Genomic DNA, 21,437 nt, shown 5'->3' with positions numbered 1-21,437 from the left:
GTCAGTTTATTTTATTAGAAAATTTTGTATTGAAAGCCACAGTCCTTACAAAAATTGTATTCAATGTAATTTCTTGTAACTTTTTTTCCAAATTTTGAAATCGATTATTTCAATAACTATTGATTGGAATAACTTGATTCAAAAATTAAAATAAAGTGTGAAATTCTGGCTTTCGTCATTTTCAAACATATTTTTTTATTTCGAGTAATTTTTTAGATAATTGCCCCTCCCTCCTAAACGGGATGAGATAGACCCCCCTCCCATAGTAAAAAATGCTTGTATTTGACTCCTCTACAAGATACTGACATTAATCAGCAAAAAATACTGTTGTTGAGTTAATTTTATTTTTTTATAATTTATAGAAGTACGAGTAGCAAATATGAAATTTAGAAAAAAGATATGTTTTAGAAAAAAAAACTTGATGTGATAAATATTTTTTTTTTTCAAGTTCAGGACCTTAATTAAAGGCCTTACCAATACATATTAACTCCAAATTTCGGTAAGAAACTTTGTAAAGTACCTACTTAGTGTTCTTTTTTGAAATTTTGTTTATGTTGATTTATATTTTTTTTTACACGTATGTACATGCACCTAAAAAAGAATATTTAAAAAAGGGCTCTGATAAAACTTCTAAGATTTCTTATACAAGTGATCAAATAACATTACATATTTCGTTTTTTTTTTTTTTAATCAAAATAATTTAAAATGATGATTAATTATCATACAATTATATTTTTTATTAACATTACTTTTTAAATTCCTTAAAAAATGCGATAAAATGTGCTTTAGGTAAGCTTGCAATAATTTTGAAGCCTTAAACATTAGGTAGGTAACTTATAATCAAAATACTAAGACCTATTTTCCCTATAGCGTGTTATAATACTTAAGCTTATAAAATTCTTTTATTAAAATTAATGAAATGTCTCTGTTTGAAAAATTGACAAGTTACATTTTTTTGGAAACTATTGATAAATAGATAGATATTTAATTATAAAAATGTTGCTGCTGATAACTAATTTCAAATTTATATGATTTGTGAAATTAATAATTGAATTTCATTTTCAAAATCAACCCCGTTGAATAATATTTAGCGACATCTATGATCTATGCCGTCATAGATTAATAAATATTATTTTGTGACACAAAAAACTGGAATGTAATGACATCTGAGGGTAGAAAGTAGAATCTCATATTCTTATTGGAAGTTTCATCCCTTTTAAAATAAGCAAATCTTGTCTAATATGTGTATAGTTTTATCCAATCCACCCCTTATCAGACAGCAGTTTCCATAAATTTCCAAAGATTTCCTTATAACACAAATACCGAATTGTTTAATCTAAAACTAGTTTATAACAGTAAAACGAATTTTTCACTAGGTAGCGCTGCTCAACATCATTATTACCCGAAAAAAAGTTTCCTTTTTCCTCCTTTATGTTCCAGTCCTGCGCACAGTGAAAATAGGGTACATCACAATGCAATGGACAACACAATGTTTCCTACGATTTTATAGGAAAACAAAACTGTTATAAATGGATAAATCATCGTATACAGATCAGACTACACCAAATAAAAAAAAAATAGTCAATGAAATTATTATTTGAACATACAATCTGGATACATGGGTACCATCTCTAACTGTAGGTGTTGAATAAATAAACATTTTCAAATAATTTTTTTGTATCGTTCCTCTTTCTTTCTACATTTGAAATTCTACGTCTGATAATACAAATTGTACTTTTGATTCAAAACAAAAAAATTAGGTTGTTCATTATGGGAGGCATCGAGCAATTAATCGATTTATGTTTGCATGTCCATAGTTGATTCGGTTGTTACATTATGATTTTGAGAAATAAAGCGGGCTTGTGGACTTCCTACGCATCATTTCCAATCTTCAATGAGGCGTTGATTAATTATTAAGTGTTTATGGTTGAGAACTTGAAGTACAAGTACCTACCTATAACTTAAAATCAAAAATCCCCATATTAATAATAATTGAAAATTATTTATGATAGAGTAAAAATTAATAATTGAAATTCTGTTTCTTTGATAGGGTTGTGGATTTGTGAATTTTCATTGAGTAAAAAATTATTTTGATTAATGGCTGCTATACATATATAATGTGACCATCTTCATCAAAATCATTAAATACCCACACATTGTTTGTTTTTCATTTTTTATTAGGTTTCGTTTTATTTTTGAAAGCCTATTGGCTTAATTAATTTATAGAAAGTTTTATAAGAAATGATGAATTACATTGATGATTATGGCACACAATTTCTCACAAGTTTTTACTTCCCACCCACGAAATTTGTATTTCTATTTAATCAATATTGCCTCAAGTTTATTTTGTAGAAACAATAAAACTAGAGTGTCAGCATTCAAAATGTCATTTAAAACATAAATTCTTTTTTTGTCACACAGAGCATGCACTCTGAGTGAGTATATCAAATTAGCTTGCAATAAATTAGGGCAACAAGCCATTTAAAGTTTATCCATAGAAAATGTCCATGCAAACAAGGCACACAATTGCAATTGTGGTCTTTTCGTGTTATACATTTCAAATAGAGCAAAATGGATAAAACCACAGAGGCAAAGTATAGGAACAACAAATCAAAAGACTTTAAAACAAAAGAGCTGAGCAGCAAACTTGATAAACAAAGGTATGTTATGCGTGTAAATGACATTGTGCCTTGAGTTTTGTGGTTCTACTTTAATTACTCTTAAGTGACAATATATATTTTTTTGTCATTGAGATGGTGTCTATTTAACCGATAGGCATATATAGAAGTCAAAAGACATGCAATGGGACAGAATAGGTGACAAAATTGCATTAGATTGGTGGCAAAGTACTTTACCATGTAAGACTCTATGTTAAATTTGTGACAAGTTGTGTTTTTTCTTTTTCAACTATTTATTTTACTATTAAAAAAGATTCCAGCGATTGTTTTTTTCTTTTTATTTTACAGTACATACATCAGTGTTTTGTTTTCTTTAATTTAAATGGTGTAACAAATAAACTTAGAGAAAAAATGCTTTCTTAAGCCCTTTGAAAGGTTCTTTTAACTACAGCATAGTATCAGTATCAGCTAATCTCTAAGGTCCATTGGCTTTGAAAATATTTTAATACATATTTCTGTTCGAAAACATTTCATTGATAAAAGATACCTAAAAGTTAAATTTTGCGATCATTTTCGCCATAGTCTTAAGAGCGGGCAACTAGTTTTTGAATAATTTATCTATTGGCTCTTCATCTTCATCAAGTCCAAAACCGAAAAATCTGCTTTTGTAAAATGTGTGCCTTTATTCTTGACGCGTAGTGTATGTAGCTATATTTTGTCACTGTTTTGGAAACATAACTAAAAAATCTTAATTCTTCCGAAAAGCTGTTTTAAATTTCCAAGTTTGCCAATTTTCGATACTATTTTCATAAACTGAAGAAAAAGAATCAGCTGTGTGATTGGATGCAAATCCTTTAAATTTATACTGAGTTTACAAAAATTGAAAATGTATTGTTTCCAGAATATTGGCATTTATAACTCAAAAACAAGGAAAGAGCGAAATTTTATATAAATTTATACGACCGTTTGATATATCAAACAATGTGGATCAGCCGTCAGCCCTCTTGGGGGATATCATTGAAAAAAAAAAACGCACCTAGTACTTAACCTCCGAGGTATTGTGAAAGAAAGTACCAATAAAAAAATTGCATACCGTTTTTGTGATCTTAAAGCTACTATCTATAACAGGAATAGGAGGAATTTGCAGGACTTTTCACAAATTGAAAGCCTGTTAAAAATTGAAAAAATATATATTCATACTTGACAATTTTATGAGTTCGAATAAAATTCTTCCGAAAAAGTGGATTTCACTTCTCCTTTTTCTAAATTCCGAAATTGGTCCACGCATGGTGAATTCTCTATATTCAAATCTTTCTTCCAAGTGAAATGCATGTTTATCAATAGCTTGTTTTTTTTATTTAAAATTTGGTGGCGAACAACAAATCACTTTAGCGAAAAACGATAATTCCATTAAGGTGAAAATCGAAATATTTGGCAAACTAGCAAACGAGATTAAAATATAAACTGAATTTCTGTTCCACCACTTAATTAGGTTTGCACAATTCATGTATTATGTTTATTAAAATACAACGCTTACCAACGTAAATTAAGTAAAGAAACTACCATCTAATTTGACAACTGCGAAAGCATTTGTATGCTTGAACAAAGCAGACATGCAGTCGGACCTTGGCAGATTACTGCATTTGCAAATTTGCTTAATTGTTTTGTCTTTAATTTTAAATGTACTTTCGAATTTTACGGCTATGAAAAGAGATATTTAATTAAAGATATAAAATTTTGTTGTGTCCCATTTCCAGTTAATACCACAAGATTTAAATCTTTAAAAACAGGTTAAAACAGAAAAAGGTGTTATATTGAATTTTGAACATTTTTCCTGTTTTTAAATGGCCCTACATATTTGTTATCGGAAAAATAATAAAATAGGTGTGTAGTTATTTATGATTTTGAGTGTATACAATAATGAAATTTGTGAAATAATTTCTGCTTTGCTAAATACCCCGGCCATGTTGTATGGGAAAAATGGTTCCGGTAAGATTAATTTTTTATATGAATGACTTTTTCTTAATAAATCATCAACTTCAACTACCACCCATCCCCTAACATCTAAACTAAACTAAACTAAACTAAACAAAAGAAGTCTATTTTATTTAGAATAAAAGAATTCGAGAACTGCATATATTCGCATAATATCAGTTATTAAAAATTTTGTGTTATCTTTGGTAGTTACATAAAAATACTAACGAAATACCTGTCCAACAGCAATCTCAACATAATTTCATTTAAAGTTCCTTAAAACCACATAAATGTAAAATCCAGAAAAAAAAATGAGATAGATATGTATCAGAGGTTGCATCACATCAGAGCTACTGTTGGTCCAATGGTGTAACGCGCTTATAATATCTCGTGTCCGTCCATGCAGCCCATTTGTCTGCGTTGTTTGTCGTTATCTTGGCCAGAGTCAAGTGCCGAAGGCAGAACAGCTACTTATCCTTCATTGACAGCCCCTATAAAGCAGGACAAATTTTGCATTGGCTACAAGAAGTGGCTGCTGTGCTGCCGTCGCACAACCTCACACAAGAACACGGTGTGTGTAAACGTTAATCACATCGAGGCATGGCCGGCATTCAACTTAGTATACTAAACCATGCCATACGCAGTCATCAGCTTTACAGAAGTCGTGGGTCCACTCTTTGAACTGATAACAGTTTCTTATAGTTGCAACACAGAGAGTGAAGTGGACAGGTGAATGCAGAATACGGTCCGAGGAATCAAAAAAGAAAATTACATGGCTCCTTTTTCAAGAGTGTAGAGGCATTAAAGTAGTAATTAGTTGACGTTAATAACAAATAATTGCTTGAGGTTAGGATGAATAACAAACAGTTATAAGTTCTTCTTAATATATATTTAAAGTACCCGTTAAGGACCTTATCCTAGTTGTTATTGTTTAAAAGTCCATATTTTGAAGACTCCATGTTTGTTTAAATAGAAGTTACCCAACGAAATGTAAGAACCAATTAGTTCGTTAATGGCTAATCCTCCTAATATCAGCTCATGTCTCCAAAAATAACTTTGCTAAGGATTTCTAATAAGTATCATAATCTCCTTTGCAAAAATCACATTCGTTACTCCATCGAAAAACACCAAGGCCAAAACAATATTTATACCTGAAGACAATAAGAACGACGTCAACCACGACGACCGACGAACATCGACGCGACGAATATGCCATCAGCGTTCAATTGAAGTCGTCAATCAAAATGACGAAATGAATCTTGATGAAGTTCTGGCATTTTGGGTATCTTTTTGACTGCCGCGTGACTTTTGGCGCTACACAGTAATTTAAAATCTCTGTTTGTGAATAACTTTATAATGTCGTATATGAACATTGTATCGAGAAACCCTTTGACGGGTCAGAATTGAGGTGATCTTTGTTCCCATTTCTGGCATTGAGAAATATCCCAGACCTTAAATATTTGGATGACAGTATGGTTGCGCTTGTGACAGTAGAAAATTAAAAATTAATGACGATAAATCAATTCTATATGTCACTCTATTGATATTTTATATGGATAGTTTTTTTTTCTTATTAAATTTAATGATTAGGTCATTGATTTTGGTATAAGTAGCTGTGGGTTATTATTATTTTTTTGTTTTATTTTTATTTTGTTTTTGATGACAAATGGTTTTGTGGAATGTAGTTTTATAATCTGATGACAGTTTTAAGAGAAGTTTTTTTTGTTTTATTTTGGAAGCAGAGCCTTAATTGCTATATTATTTATTACGACCTAGAATTGGATATAAATTTTGGGTTTCATAGAACATTTGAGAATTTCAATTTATAGAGGTTGACTTTTGTATTTAATCATTTATGTTCTTTTGTAAATTAAGTGAATTCAAAACTTAGCCTTTTTACAAAAGCCCATGTCGTTCGATTGAAGTTTGTATTTTGATTACAGTGATGGTGACGAAATATACCTAACGACCAACTTATGAAAACTTGTCCTGTTATTGCAGTTTTCAAAAGAATTTACAAAGTTGATCTTTAAACGAAAAGTATTGAAATTTTATTTCAGCAAAACAAGGCTTTTCAGAACAAGAAACCAAACAAAGTTTAATACAATAACAGATATTTTGTTTGTTGTTTTTTTATTTCTTTACGAACAAAAGTTTCTATTTTTACCGACTTCCAAAAAGGAGGAGGTATTCAATTCGCCTGTAATTTTTTTTTATGTTTGTTACCTTATAACTTTGGACTGAGTGAACCAATTTTGATAATTCTTTTTGTATTGGAAAGCTGGTGGCTGCAATGTGGTCCCATTTCAATTTTGTTCAGTTATAGCCATAGGAACTATTAGAAAAACCATGATCCATGGAAGTCAGTTTTGTTTTTTGATAAAAAAGATTATTGTTTGATTTTTTGCTCCGATAAACTCTGTTTTGTCCAAGACCAAATTCGGAAAGTTATATACCTATACTTTTGATTTAAACTTGCGTTTTTGTGGCATCGCGATGTTAAGAATTCTCAAGCTTCGTTTATAAGAACAAGATCTTTGATATGGATTTTAAAAATAAACGTTTTATTTATAATAAAATAAAGATATGAAATAACATTTACGCTTAGCTTATATGAGTTCTATTCCCCAATAGAATCATACTCTTAATATAATATAAATTGTTATTAGCTTAAGTTTGATGGGCCTTAAATCATACTATATCATATGCTTGCACTGAAAATAATAAATTTCGTAAAAGTACGAAAATAGTTTCATACACTAAATTTTCGTTGGCCCAACGAAACTTTCGTTGGCTCAACGAAAATATGTAATTTTTCGTAATATGAAAACCTTCATCACTTAATGAAAATGCTTCATACAGTTTTTCTCCCTTTTTAGAGCCCAAAAATCGATTTTAATGAAAAGATTCATCATTTAACGAAAAATTTCATTCTCATTTTATCGAAAAAAAAAAAATGTAATTACGTAGACATTTCGTAACTTATGAAATTCAACATCAACTAATGAATATTTTCATCAGTTTATGAAAATTCTTCATAGATTAATGAAATTTTACATTGGTTTATGAAAAAATACATCAGTTAACGAAAATAAATCGTTGCATTACGAAAAAAAAAAACGTAGACCAACAAAAAATGTATATCTACATAGAACGCTGTTTTTTCGTTCCTTGTGTGCATTTCTCGAAGGCACAGTTTATATTCAACTCGGAAAATGCAAAGACCTATCACGCGGAATAAATAAAAAAATGTGTGCTGAAGTCCAGGAAGATTGGATAACCGATGAGATAGTAGGTAAGTACCATTGGAATATTGCTTCCTATATTTTGTAAAAAAAATATTTTTGTCTCTTGTAATACTAATTGTTACTTTATTTTATTTTTCTCTTTCTGTTTTCTTTCAGATTCCAAAGATGTCATCCCAATGACCAGCTGGAACACCTCAAAAGCCGATCATCCAGCATCCAAGATCCAACCATTCCTGATCGGCATAGGAGATGACATCAAATCCCTGATAGAATTCCTCATATACTTCGACGATATAAAATATTCATTTATCTCCAAAATTTTCAGTGTATTTAATTTAATTTTTTTATTCAATGTATATTTCATTTATGATAATTAAAAATTTAAATTCAAAATAACAAATGTTTTTTTTTATGGTAAGAAATTTTCTCTCCGCTCCACTTTTGTATGAATTATTTTAGGTTTTTATTCCAAAATTTAGGCAAGAAAAATGGACGAAAAATTTCGTAGGCTTACGAAAAGTTTCGTAAGCTAATGAATATTTTTCGTAATTTGATTAAAATATTCATAAAATTTACGAAAAAATTCGTTAGCTTACGAAAAATATCATCGCAGTTAAATTAAATTTTACGTAAATTGATGAAAAAATTTCGTAAAGTAATGAAAAAATTCATTAATTCTCGATCAAAAATTTGTATGAAAAATTTCATTAAAATACGAAAGTTTTCGTTAGTTGATGAAGTTCTTCATTAACGTATGAAAGCCATTTCGTTGAGCCAATTAAATTTTTCACCGGCTGAAAATTAATTAAACTTTCGTTGGCTCAACGAATTTTTTCGTTGTATTTACGTAAGGATTTGGTTCAGTGTGGCTCGTATCTATAAAGGAAGCATCACTTAGGTAATACTACCAGATAAAACTGGAAGCAGATTAACTGGAATAGATCCGAAACAAAGTACACAATTTCATATCTTTTTTTAGGATCAAAATTAACTGTACCTGCCGTTTGCCCAAAATGGAAAATGTTTTTTTTTTTTTAAAGAGGCTCTAACGATTTTTGACTTTCTCGTTAACCATTTAACCGATTTCAACAAAAGGTTTTGTACAAAAAGATTTTTGTAATCGTAGTTTAAGAGTTAGGACAAATTTCCGAAAATATAACTTAAAGATTTTTTAAAAATACATAATGTATCTAAATTTTTATTTTTGAAAAATCCTTTTTTTTTAATGAATTTTATTGATATTCTTTAAAAATTTGAAAATATAATTTCCTTTAATCAGCATAGCAATTGTTTTTTTAACATAGCTATTTGAAAATTTTTATACCTAGGTACACAATATATTAGGTGTGTTTTAGTTTCCTGTGATCCAGATCAGATCATTGAATTTATTTGCGAAACAATAACAAAACAAAATCCAGCTTTTGTTGTAAAGCTAATAAAAACAATAATCTGATCTGGATTACGAGGAAAATAAAACACAGCTATTATTAAAAAAAAAAACCGGATCTAACAATTAAAAAAAAATTCCAAAAATTCTTTGTTATATACATGCCATCAAATGGCATACTTCATTTGGAGATTGAAACATATTGAAACTATTTAAAACTGTGTTTTCGTAATTCTAAAAACAATTTTGAATGCTTTTTTTATATTCTTCATAAAATTGATGATAAAATTATAAATTAAAAACAGTTTCTTATGAATTCTTAATATTCTAAAATACTTGAACTTAAGAGCAAGTACGTACGAACCGCTCGAAAAATTTTTTTTATTACTGTTCTTCAAGTCAATTTTATGTTAGAAAACCTATGTCAGGATTTTATTTTTTGTTTTTTTTTACTTTTGAATTCGGGCATTGATAGAAAGTTATTCATAAAATAAATCAAGAAAAATGCTTAAAAAAGTCCCTTTTTTAACTTTAAATTGCGAAAACAGAACCAAACATTTTCTATTAAATTTGAAAGTCAAGAATTGTATAATTTTCAATGACCATACAATTTATTCACACTCACATACAATTTATTCACAAACACATTTTTATAATCTTTTTAATATTTTCCTATTAGATAGGTACACACTATTTGAGTACTATTCAAAATAATTGAAGAATGGTCTCTATTATCAGTTCATTATTGGAACATCTTTCAGAAAATATTTGCTTGAAACACTATTTCATTGGCCTTCTTATAGTTAATAGACAATAGTTTTCAACAACATCATTATAAAAAGTTTTCTCCATTTCCAAATGTTAATTCGTTGTCTATACGTGATGTACGATTTATCATCAATTTGTTTCCAAATAACTTAAATGAATGCCACATACTTATTCACTACCCAATCTCAAAAGCAATATACAACACCGAGAAAAAAAAATAGTACTCACATTGCTTGAGAGTGAATTAATGCCATCATAACGACTAAAAGAAGCACAAGGTTCAAGCGATAACAATATTCTTTAACCGACGAACTATTGGCAATAAGTGAACTCGACTCCTAAAATTGGGAATCGTTTCAGGCCACTGACAAAATACAAAAATACAATTCCAACTATGTACCTTCACCACTATTTTGTATATTGGATATACCTACCACCTCAGCATCATCGTCGCGCGCGCCCCACTTTGTCGTGTCTTAAGCCCAAGTTCTAACCTAGACAACAATTTTCCCCATGAGTGTTCCTTGAGACTCAGATGATGTGCCATTAATTCTAATCGGTCCAATTAAAAAAAAATGCACGATCGTAATTTCGCTTATTTCTCATTCTAGCCTCAGCATTTTATGTGCCTTACGGGTTATTTGGATCTTCGGGTCTTAGCTGAACGAATTAACCAAAATTGGTAAGCCACTGTATGTTGCACTTGGAAATTAAAATGCCTCTATGTTGTATAATTATGTATGTTCAATCCCAGTTGAATAGAATATCTACTTTGGAATTAAAGATTAATTGTTTTGGTGGTCTATTGTGTCTATTCCTTGAGCATAGTATTTGACACACAACCAGCACCATACCACTGCCACCGACCGTCACCAACGACCTTGTAAATTTTCGTGATATAGCTACAACTGTGAAAAAAAGCACATCTAAGACCCGTTAGTGCGGTTGAAATTATCCCTCACACTTAGTGTTGAATTAAAATTTCCACATCGCATTCATTCTGATAGAGCTAGATTTTTGTCTTTTTTAACGAGGGTAAGGCAAGGTTCATTGTCGATGGTATGGTTCGGGTTGTCAGAGGTCAATAATATGAAGTGGGAGTCGAATTAATGCCACCGAATTGAGAAAATGAATCATTGTTTTTTTTTATACAACGTAGAGGCATGAGAATTTTCAATTTAATTAATTGTGGGGGAAAATCTTTAGATTCCGGATTAAACTTTTATTTTAAAGGATTAATAAGGATCTGAAGCAATTAAGTCATTTCATCAATATTTTCATACTCAATTTAAAAATTATGATAAATTAAAAAAAATTATTGATCTTCTTGACGAATTGCATCATTCAAATTTTAAGACTTTTACCAAAAGAGAGACTAGAGAAATTCAGCAGAGTAGTCATATAGAATGAAAGAAACAAGCTTGGAAAACATCCAATTCGAATTATTCAGAACCAAAAACAAAAAAAAAAAAATTCAGCTAGCCACTACAAAATACTAGGCTAGAACTTCCCACTTTTATATGAATGTGAATACATTTTGACTGGACTATGTTCATACAACATTTCAAAGTATCGAATCAATCTGACATGTACCACTTCAACGTCTTCCTTAATTGCCAAAAGGGTGAAATTCTGCATCAATGTTTAAAACTCAGAAGTATTTTTTTATTTTATTCAAAAATATTTTTCTTGTTTTACTATACCTATCACGTGCAAAAATATTTTTAGACTATTTCTTATCAATTCTTATGAATTTATTAAGGTCTGGGTTAGAGTCTATTTTATTAAGTATGAACTGTTTCCAATATTCATACATACCTACATAGAATTACATATACCTACAATACATTAATTCAAACAAAATTAGCTAAGTCATATATGTAAATGTATTCACTTATTTTGTTGGTACTATTTTTAGAATTAATATCACCTATGCTATAAATAAATACTCGCAGAAAATTAACAAAATATTTAAAATTAACCCCAAAGGTTATCAAAAATGATTGCCAATTTTCCCTTCAATTCCTATTAGTAATTAAAATAAACCCAACTGAGGACGTAATATGGAAATCCAGATGCAAATTGAATACAAACCAAACAACAAACAAAGTATAAATAAACTGATTAAAACGACAAGGCGAGAATTATGCGATTATCTTCGCGCTTCACTCAGGTAATTGAACTTTGAAATCAATCTGAAGATCTTGAAATCTTTGTAGGTAATAATAAATAGATAAAATGAAGGACTCCCGCGTTGTTCTTCTTTTAACTTATTTTGTTAATAATAATCTGGGCCACACCTCCACACACGTACTTGCTCTTATGAAAAAATTAAGACTATACATTATTATTAGATTTTTAAAGAAATTTAATACAAAGTATAAAAAATATAAAATTAATTTTTATTCTAAAAACTCCTTTGAAGAAAATAGGGTAAAAGCGGGTGAGATGGCATACCTTTTTTGTTTTTGTCATATTTTTCAAAGTAAACCACATTTCATATTTCTAACAATGCAAAAATGTTCTATATTCAATATCCAACGTATCGTTTGTTTTACAGAATTTTATATTTTAAATTTATATTTTTAAATTAATATAGAAAAAAGGTTTAAAAAAAACCATCTCCCCCTATAGGGTGGGTGAGATGGCGCATGAGTTTGTTTTAGGTTTCTATTGCCAAATTCATTGCAAAAATGGTTAAACGATGTGAAGGAGTCAAGCACCAATGCATGCTGTATAATAGATAGCAACTAGTCGTCTTTTTTATAAAATTTGAACTTGGCTGAATTACTTAAAAAAATATTTTGAGGGTGATATGGCACATGCTAAAACTATACTCAATTAAAAAATTCTAGTAGGGAATGCGCCATTTCACCCGCAAAAAACTGCGCCATCTCACCTTTTTGCGCATAACTTATATTCGTAAGCACCCATAAAAAGCATATAGAACTAGAGCTCAGATTTCACACGCAATGCATAACTTATACTTTCTTGTATGTATTGGTGTATCAAGGGCATCTAAGATCCCAACGACTCACAAAATATCGGAACAAAAAAAAAGGGCGAAAAAAAAATTCGAAAAAAATCATCACATGATTTGCTTTGAAATTTTTTTTTATTTTTTGTATCACAGGTAAAGAAACGATTACTGGCTACTTCGATTTAAAATATTTAAAGAAACCTAAAAATATTTTTCGTACATTTTTAGAGCAATAAATGTAAAAGATATTTAAAGTGCGCCATCTCACCCGCCGCGCCATATCACCCGCTTTTACCCTACCAAAAATTACACTGTGCAAGGTTTTTGAAAAAAAATTTTGAGACAGGCGCGCGATTAACTGTTTCGCCCTATTTCGGACCCGAGAAATCCATTGGCATCATTAGTTTTTCGATTTATCGGTACGACTTCGAACAAAATTTTTTTTGAAAGTTTTTTCAATTATTTTGAGAATTTTCCACTGTTTTTAGTCATATGGCGAAACAGTTATTCGCGCGCCTGTCAAGAATTTCGACTTGCACAGTGTTATTTATCAAACCAAAAATAATTTTTTTAAACAAAAATGTTGGTTTAAAAAAATCTAAAAAGTATTTTCCAACATTTTATTTTTTTAAATTATACTTTTGGTTGAATATAAAATAATAAATTTAAGAGTTTTGCTTTATAAGTGCGACACTACGTTGTTTTGCTTGTTTATGTTGTTTATTTTGTCATTACATGCCTTTCAGATTATATTTTGCAATTTGTGAAATTTTTCCGTTGAGATTTGTAAAGGATTTCGTGGAAGAAGTGTGGTCATCCTGGAATTTATTTTAATTTTCTTTTTGATTTTAAGTATTTTTTTTTTGGAAAATTGAAAAAATTCCTAACAAACTTTTCCAAAAATCCAACCAAATTCGGTATACAAAAACCTACCAAGCAATAATTGAGTTTTATATTTATATAGCATATGTTTCAAAAATCATCACGTTGAGAACAAAAATGTTTTTTGGTGCTTGAAAAGAAAAATATATTATAGAAAATCTGAAGGTCTGAATCTATTTTTTTTTTGTTTTCCTTCTTCTTGTGCATTGTAGATATAGCAATGCTAAAAATAGATTTTGTATTGTAAACCCATTTGGTACTCCGAAAAATAGATTGCTAGACACCTCTTGAATATACACACTAAATATGAGCTCTTTATATTAATGGGAAGGTCCTCCGCTTTACAATTTTCTATTTTTACATCAAACTTCTACTAAAAAAAAAAAATTTTTTATTAAATGACTTTTTACCAAATTTCTTTTCATATTCTTGTAGGAAATTGAACGCTCTACAAAAAAGGCCTTATACACTTTTTTCGTTTATCTAACAGTTGAATAGATATGTATTTGAGGTCCAAAAATCGAGAAAATCTTTAAAAATTCGTTTTTTGTTCTTAATTTTGTAACAAATTGAAAAATTATAATAATCAAAAGCGCAAGACATATTCTTGTTGGAAATTGATTGCTCCACAAAAATGGTCTTATTAACTTTTTTCATTAATCTAACCATTCTAAAGATATTCGAAGTCAAAGTTAAAAAAAATTATAAAAACATTTTATATTTTTAAAAATTTTCCAGTTTACTGAAAATTCATTATTTTCAATTTAGCAAGATATATTCTTGTAAGGGCTTAAAAGTTCTACAAAAAATTCATTGGCATTAAATTGATTGCTTTAACCGTTTAGAAGATATTCGTATCCAAACCAATGCTCACTGATTTCAATAGTTTTCTTACGACCCGTATGCATTGCGATTTGGATACGAATATCTTCTAAACGGTTAAAGCAATCAATTTAATGCCAAGAAATAGAACGTAGTAGAACGTTTAAGCCCCTACAAGAATATATCTTGCTAAATTGCAAATAATGAATTTTCAGAGAACTGGAAAATTTTTAATAATATAAAATGTTTTTATAATTTTTTTAACTTTGACCTCGAATATCTTTAGAATGGTTAGATTAATGAAAAGGGTTAATAAGACCTTTTTTGTGGAGCAATCAATTTCCAACAAGAATATGTCTTGCGCATTTGATTATTAGAATTTTTCAATTTGTTACAAAATTAAGAACAAAAAACGAATTTTTAAAGATTTTCTCGATTTTTGGACCCCAAATATCTATTCAACATTTAGATAACCGAAAAAAGTGTATAAGGCCTTTTTTGTAGAGCGTTCAATTTCCTACAAGAAAATGAAAAGAAATTTGGTAAAAAGTCAATAAATAAAAAAAATATTTTTTTTTAGTAGAAGCTTGATGTAAAAATAGAAAATTGCAAAGCGGAGGACCTTCCCATTAATATAAAGAGCTCATATTTAGTGTGTATATCCTAGAGGTGTCTAGCAATCGATTTTTGGGAGTACCAAATCAAAAAAAAGAATTTCGATTTTTTGACCCACCCTAATGTACATAGGTATTACTCTTTGAATACCGCGTTAAATAGTGTGTGCACTTCTTTTTCTTTAATATGACCAAAAAACCTACCAATTCAAGTTTGAACCTGCCTTCCAACCTACCAGAGATCGATTTTTTAGGAAGTTTACCAATTTACAGACATTCCAGGAATGCTTGTTTTCGAGTATATTTAGATTAATTTTTTTTTTTATATTATGATCGAAAATCGACGACACTACAATTTAATCTGAAAAATATTTTGTTTTACTTTTTGACATAAGGAAAAAAATCAATTCATGGTCAAATTATGGTCAAAACGATATTTCCAAATAAATAATGTAGCTTTACTTTCATAATTCTGCTTGTTTTGGGTATTTTTTATCAGAACCCTATACAGGTATGGCTGTAATATATACTTAAATCAAAAAAATTTAAGAAAACCAAGTTTGCTTTTGACCCATATACAGTTTTTGAACAAATTATTAGAATTTCTAAAGAATGCTCTACCTTCATAATCAAATACAAAGGAATCAAAAGCTCTTGTTAATTTAAACAAAAACATGATCAAAATTATTGTTGATTTATTTTTTGTACTTCTTGCTCTCTGAAATTTTATTTCATTCAAACAGTATCTTACTCTCATTGAGAAGTAAAAACTAAGCTCAATAATCATCAAAGGTTATTTGTTCTGACAAAATCATTAAAACATTAATACTTTTTTTTTAACACACAATATTTTATTTTATTGAAAACATAAAAATGATAAGTATTTAAGCGTTATCGTTTTAGCTGTAATATTTCAAACGGTTTAACTGTTTCACGTTTATTTCTATTCATCTGCATCCGCCAGAACAATCACAGCAAAATACATTACACCTGCCGCGACCGCAGCAATATCCTTCGGTTAAAGGTCCATCATTGCACCTGTATTCTCCAAGAAAGTAGACTGCATTACAGCAATCCGATTTAGCGTACTCAACGAAATGGTAACGGAGTTACGAATAACAGAGTTACGGGCGACAGAATTACGGCCGTCAAAGTTACGCGAAACCGAAGTTACGAAAAACTAGAGTTACGAATTCTAAAGTTATGTTAAGCTATGACATATGATTTTTGGGTTGGCAACAATTGCGAGGAACGATATGGAATTATGGAAACATAAATAAGAGAATATCGATACGTAGGTGCAATATTAGTTGGACAAATAAGAAGTTAATTTCAATTATGTCCCCCAAACTTACATAAGTATACTTATGTTTTTTTTTTCTATTTCAATGTTTTTGCGATCTTCTAACAAAAACAAAACCATTATGTATATCTATACCTATCCAATCAAAATTTTACAAGATTAAATAACACCCATTTTCGCTTTACTCATTTCGTTCTGATCAATGAGAAAAATGTTATTCTCTTGTTTGTATTTCCATAATTAAATATCGTTCCTCGCAATTGTTGCCAACCCAAAAATCACATGTCATAGCTTAACATAACTTTAGAATTCGTAACTCTAGTTTTTCGTTACTTCGGTTTCGCGTAACTTAGACGCTCGTAACTATGTCGCCCGTAACTCTGGTATTCGTAACTTCGTCGGTTTCCCATTTTTAAGTTGTGTAATTATATTTGAATCCCTTCGGTATTTATAGAACGAGTGAAAAGATTATAACAATCTAAAATAACTGTATTTCCCCTGTTTACAATTTTTAAACAGACAAAGTGCATTTAAAACAAAATAAGATGTATATTGTTATTGTTTTATAATCTGGGGAACTTTAATCTATTTAGTACCTTATGATAACACGGAACACACGCATAAATGAACTTGAAATATGAAATAAAAACTGGACAAACTTGTAAATTAAGGGCACGAATTGGTCAAACTTGATCTAAAAGTTCGAAATGAAAGAGTTCCTTTTAATTTTTCCATTGAAATTAGTGATGGGTAGGACACGAATTTAAAATGAGTTTGTATGAGGTACTCATTTTTCGAAATGAGGTGGTACTTTGTCCCACCTCAAATGTCCCATGGGACAAACCAATTTTAGTGGACAATTTCAATTACAAAAAAAAAAAAAAAAAAAAATAACAATAACAATAACAATAATAATAACAATAACAAACCTCCTTCAATTTACAACTCTTTCTTATTCTTCTTTTTCTTTTTTTCTTTCTTTTCTTTCTTAGAACTTCTAACCTTTGACATGAAATGTTCATAATATTAAAGTGAATATTTCTTAATCTTACATTTTGTTCCTACCGTTATAAGAATTTATTCAAATAAATTGATTTGGAATATTGAGGTGGGGGAATGGAGAAGAAGCGCGGGTAGGTGGAATATAAAAGCTCGTATTGTTGTAATTTATCGTACTACAACGATTGAGTGGTTAAGCGGCTGGGCTGAGTGACATAGTCTGGCCGCAATATACATATTAATGTACACTAAAAACTATAGTTAAAAAAAATAAACAATTCGATTTGGAAAAATAGAACTATCAAAAAAAGAACGGTTGCTTAGTAGGTGTACCGATTTATAATTATTTTCAAAAAGAAACTTTTTTTTATCAAAAATTTCACATTGTAAAAAAAACTGGCTCGTTAACAAAATTGTTGGAACCGTTTAAGAGAAAATTATGCTTTTTTAGAAATTGGTATAAGACAGGAATCGTTTATTTTGGTAGGTAATGCAACTGTTCAGTTCATGTGTATTATTATAATAGCCTCCACATAAAAACTTTTTTTTTAGGAAGGGTACTGAAAAAGAGCATCTATGCTTTGCCGTTTGGACTTGGCGGAAAATTGTATGTTCCTTTTCCATTCTTGCAAATGTGCTTTAATAAAAGTGATGTTTTTCATCAGGAGTTGAGGCCCTAAGGGAAATGAGAAAAAAATATTTTCCCCAAACAAATTTGTGTGGAAAATTAATAACTATTATACTTTTATTACTTTGATAGTTTGAATTCTTAACTTTTCATTTTCCATCCAATTTAAAGAGGGTTTTACGTTTTCAAATTAATGCCAGAAACCAAGTTTTTTTTTAATTTCAAAATTAAATATCTTAAAAATCTGAGCCTTGAAACACTTGATGCCTATAATTCGTATGTAGAGCTTCAAAAACAAAAACTGATTAAATAACAAGTGGGCTATATTTTAAAAACACCGATTTCTTAAGAATGGCAGGATGAAAGTAACCAATCAAATTTTTTCCACTCATCAGCGGCGGTCTTACCCATTGCAAGGCTCCGGGCGACATGTTTTTGCGAGGCTCTTTGTCCTTCTTGATAAGTAGGATGTGCTAAGAAGGTAGGTCTGGTTGTTTGGTTTAGTCATTTGTCGTTTGATGAGTTCCGTTTAAGTTTTAAAATATTGAAAGATTTAAAAAATAAACGAATACAAAACTAATTTTTCTGCCCAAACAAATTTTTGGGACTAAATTTGTCAGGGTGGGGAAATTTTCACTCTCTCGTAAGTGCTCTTACTTTGAAAAATAGCACAATTTTGGAAATTGGGACCAGACTAGGACCAAAAATAAAACAAATTAAGGTATTAAGAATTTAAACGAAGTTGATTTTAATATCATAGTACTTTTTAAATTTTGAAATGAGCTATATACACATACAGTCGACTCCCTCTAAGTCGAATTTTCACAAAATCGGTTCGAGTTAGAGGGAAATTCGAGTTAGAGGGATTTATTTAATATTTTTTCTTTAAAATTGTTCATTAAAAATGGTGAAAAAGTTCGACTTAGAGGGAAATTCGACTTAGAGGGAGTTCGACTTACAGGGAGTTCGACTTAGAGGGAGTTGACTGTATTTTATTTTAAATCGAGCTTTCGCTAAATTCTTGCCTATTACTTAGGGCCTATATTTTTAAAAATTTGTTTGAGTTGCTGCTCGAGGCCCTGGGCAATTGCCCTGTTCGCCATCCCATAATACCGCCACTGCTACTCATACCTACCTCTATGTATGTCGCGTTCTCTTAGAATAAAATTTAGGAGTAGTTTAGAATTTGGCATGAACATTTCATTTTTTCAGAAATCCAAGAACCAAAAATAATTCATGTCAAGTTGTATGATTTGTCACATGATATTGGTCTTATCAGATTTTTTTTTTTTAATTAGGTAAGTAAAAAAATTGGTTTTAACTTCTAAGAACACAAATATTTTATTTTCAGATTGAAAACACAGGAATTAAAAAAAAAATTGTAAGGAAAAAATCGACGATTTTATCTACAGCCTCCTTCACAGTCACAACAGAAGATATTGCAACGACCTCGTCCACAGCAACTACCTTCGGTCAAGGGTCCATCACGACATCTATATTCTCCATGGAAATACACATAGTTGCAGCAATCAGTTTTGACATACTCAACCATTGAGACCATGACAATAAAAAAGGCAAGGAAGTAGAAAAACTTCATTTTGGAGCTAAATTCAAAAGATTGTTATAAAAACTGACTTTTTTAAATGAAAGTTGTAATTTGTATTTTCTTACCAGTGTGAATACTTTGAGAAGCTCTAATTAATTGTGCTAATTTAAATATTGATCAAGAGTATTTATACTCTTTTGAATGATAACCCGTTATCAGAGCAAGATCCCATCGACAATGCAAACGCTTGCACTGTCATCATAAATCTGGAAATTACGTGCGAATTGATTGCAACTGACAATGTTTATTATTTCATAACTATAAAGGGTGAGCATAGTTCAATGCTTTTATTGTTTTAATTCAGAGCAAGGACTAATTAAAAATAAAAATAACTTAACAAAATAAAAAAAAATGCGTTTAATTTATTTATAAATAAAAAAACCAACACAAATATCAATCTACTGATCGATAATTTATTTCTTAGAACTGATAGGTAATTTCAAAAATCTACATAATTATCTTCATAGAGGGAAATTCCCACAATCACATAATTTTTATAAATGTTTACATGCAAAGCTTTGCATTCGTTGAAATAATTTAACTTGAGATAAGGAAGAAAAATGGCATAAAGATTATCGAAATGGCAAAAAGCAGGTACGACAGATCTGTCTGTTCGTCAGACTGTGCATTTGGCAGTCTTTCAGTTTGTGAGAATGTCAGTATCTATCTATCTGTATGGAAAGCCACTTGTTAAGATTTTCAATTTTTTTAAAACTTAATTGTATTCTACTCCAGTCATGAGCCAATTTAATAAAAAACAAAAATAGTTTACCGGACTTCTTCGGCAACTTTTTATGTTTGATTTGAAAAAACATAAATTTAAAACAGTTACTGGAACTTTTATATTGGACTATTTTTATGTAGATAGATAAATTTGTGTTTATCATATTTTTCGGACAAGACAAGGGCTGACCAAAGTAAAACCTAACTTTTCTTTACGTCCCTTACTTTAGTAGACACTAACTTTGTGTCGTAATAAAAAAATATTAATCTCATTAATTGTGGGTAAATAAATGCTAAATTGTTGCGCACACCAAAAATTTTTAGCTCGAATGTTTTTTTGAAATATTGAATTTTCTGCCAAAATAAGTCTGAAGTATGAGAAATGATTAAAATAATAGGTTTTTGGCTGACCTCCAAATTTGTAGCTTTTTAAATGCTTTTCAATTCCACTTAGTTTTTAAAGCCTCTACAGTTTTTTTTTTGTTTTTCAAAAGGATTATTCAAAATTATTAAAATTATTATTTTTTTTAGGAGGTATGTCCAAAATTGTAGCTAACTCAATGCTAATTTGCTGCCCAAAATTAATTTTGTAGCTCCACCCAGTCATTTCTTATTTCAGCTTTAGAAGTGCACTTCCGGTTTGATCCAAAGATATTTTTAAAAAATGACTTCTTTAAATTTTTTCTTTTGACAGGAATTCAAACTTTTCATTAAACAAGTTTTGATGCAAATCCCAATTTTGTAGCTCAAACACTTTTTAAAGTATTCAAGGTTTTGTTACAAAAAGTTAGTTCAAAACAAAGCTTTCAATATAAAAAAAATTCAAAGTTTTTTTTTTTTGCAGAAATTTGAAGCAACCTAGACTCAGATGAAACATCGATTTTT

At 29.6% G+C, this 21,437-nt stretch overlaps 1 long non-coding RNA gene across 1 annotated transcript; it reads right to left on the bottom strand.

Moving 5' to 3' along the window:
• Positions 1-19,538: 19,538 nt before the first annotated feature.
• LOC129912179 (uncharacterized) lies at positions 19,539-20,109 on the bottom strand. Its single transcript, XR_008771762.1, has 2 exons — positions 19,895-20,109; positions 19,539-19,827 (listed from the first exon to the last, which is right to left on the bottom strand). It is a non-coding gene; the product is annotated as an uncharacterized LOC129912179 (long non-coding RNA).
• Between the last annotated feature and the right edge of the window lie 1,328 nt (positions 20,110-21,437).

The sequence above is a fragment of the Episyrphus balteatus genome, chromosome 2, assembly GCF_945859705.1.
Source record: "Episyrphus balteatus chromosome 2, idEpiBalt1.1, whole genome shotgun sequence".
Taxonomy (NCBI): domain Eukaryota; kingdom Metazoa; phylum Arthropoda; class Insecta; order Diptera; family Syrphidae; genus Episyrphus; species Episyrphus balteatus.
Note: the sequence above shows the minus strand (reverse complement) of the source record. Positions and strands in the feature narration are given on the sequence as shown.